This window comes from Hydra vulgaris, chromosome 03 (assembly GCF_038396675.1).
Source record: "Hydra vulgaris chromosome 03, alternate assembly HydraT2T_AEP".
Classification (NCBI taxonomy): domain Eukaryota; kingdom Metazoa; phylum Cnidaria; class Hydrozoa; order Anthoathecata; family Hydridae; genus Hydra; species Hydra vulgaris.
Window position 1 is genome coordinate 6,917,501 of NC_088922.1, and position 2,140 is coordinate 6,919,640.

General features: G+C 25.4%; 1 protein-coding gene across 2 annotated transcripts in view; it reads right to left on the reverse strand.

Moving 5' to 3' along the window:
* The window catches only part of LOC136077909 (dopamine D2-like receptor), a 3,533-nt gene extending 1,812 nt beyond the window's left edge, over positions 1-1,721 (reverse strand). Inside the window, exons 1-2 of one of the 2 annotated variants that reach the window (XM_065792197.1) lie at positions 1,587-1,721; positions 1,247-1,500 (exon numbers count right to left, since the gene is read on the reverse strand). The gene's annotated coding sequence lies outside the window, so the exon portion shown is untranslated. The remainder of the gene's footprint in view (positions 1-1,246; positions 1,501-1,586) is intronic. The other variant, XM_065792198.1, reaches the window with a different exon arrangement.
* Positions 1,722-2,140: the final 419 nt, after the last annotated feature.

Sequence of the window (2,140 nt, forward strand, 5' to 3'; positions counted from 1 at the left end):
TCCACGCTGTTGTTCTGGTCTCTTTTGTTTAAAACGACGAGTAAAACCGCGACGCAAACAGGTTTTATTTTTAGTGAGCGGGGAAGGGGGTGGAGTTAAACTTCTTAATCTTTATTTAACTATTTTTTAATTATTATTTATTTAGTTAATTTATCAAGGTAAGTGTTTTATGGAGTAAGGGAAGAGAGCTCTTTCAACCGGTGCGCCTATACAGCGAAACAATTTATAGCCCATTGTTTTCAAAAACTATTCAGGTGTAATTTAATAAAGGAATGGTAGATAAAAACAAATATATTAAACTGAAAAATTACTATTAAAAATTACTATTATTAATGAAAAATTACTATTAAAAAAATATGTTTAACTTAAAAAAAGTAATTTACATTCAATATTAAAAAAAAAGAAAAAAGTTAAGAAGTTAAACTTTTTTAACAAACAAATTTTATTCAAATCTTTTATTTTATAGTATTTCAGTTTTTTCGGATTGAGGTTTAGAGTAAAGCGCTTTTTAACATTTAGTCATAGATTTATTGTCAAACATTTTAGAATAACAAAGTGAAAAAAGTTTTTTTTTGTTGATGATTTCGCAAAAACACGTCGGTATAATAAACGCTTGTAAGCTTTTTTTTAATATTATCCAAAACCGTAAGGAAATAAAAATTTTTAAATATTTAGGAAGCGGAAAGTAATTTCTGATATTTTAAGCAATAGGCAAATTACACAAATACTTAACAAATATATCTTACAAAAATATCCAACAAACAAATGAAAATGGTTAAAACAAGTACTAAACAAAACAAGCGAAATGTTTTTTCGAAGCAAAATATCTGTACAACTACTTTTTTAAAGTTTTATTATAAATACCTGTATATCAAAAATAAAAGGTGTTATTATTAACTCAAGTAAAAAAAATGCCTAAATGCATTGAAAATAATTTTAAAACTACTTAAATACTTTAATAAATTGCTGTTGCCAGGTTGCTAAGGTCTGATGCAAATGATGCGTGGAAACATAGTGAGTATTTGTTAAATCAATAATTTAAGTGAGCTTAATTATTGATTGGATGGCCATATAAGTCAATTTAACAAATTAATATAATTTAAATTATACTCGTTGTCTTATTAGTGATTGAACCAGTGGCATGTTCACTTTTTGACAAACGGGGATAAAGAGAATTTATATAATTTTTCCAGCAAGGTTCCAACAAAAAGAGACGTAGCAAGTAATTTCGCAAATAAAAATTCACCTTAAGCAAATGTTGAAAGTGAAGTATTGAAGTATTCTTAAGATAGATCTTCACTCGTACGGAAAATATGCCTTTTCTCTTCTTTTCTCTTCTTTTCTCTTCTTTTCTTTTCTTTTTTTCTTTTTTTTGTAATTAAATGTCACAGTATGAGCACTGTATCTTGCTGATCACGGCACGGATGTGAGCATGTTTATAAAAAATCCTTCAGACACCGAATATTTGACTGATGAGCCTGCGTATTTCAGGGAAACACTCTGTAGTTAAAAAAAAATATATCAGTAAAGTATTCAAACGTATACTCAAAGATATAAAAAACTTGCCAACTTTAATAAACTATTACAAAGTTACTTCAAACAGTTTTCACATCGTTTTAGTTTCATGTCATTTCTATCGACTTGACACATCTAATGCGCTTCGATTGAAAATTTTTTACAAGAACATTATCTATTATTATCTATAATCCTTGTAGAAATACTTATATGTTGTTAAATAATAACCAATTCTTATCATATAAAATAGAATAGATCATATAATAGATCACGTTAAATCCTTTTACACGCAAACACAAATATTTATGAAAAAAATTTAAAAAAAGTTATTCAAACGTTGAGAAGCTAGAAAATTACAACATGAAAGTTCAAATTTTTGCATACACAGTGTAAGCAATGTGAAATATAAATTGATAAAGTTTCACTTGCAATGTCGCGTGTATATATATATATATATATATATATATATATATATATATATATATATATATATATATATATATATATATATATATATATATATATATATATATATACACACACAAATAATTTTAATTGTATTCTAAAATAAAGTGTTCAATGTTTTTAAAGGAAAAGAGCAATATCAAATTAGTATATATATGTA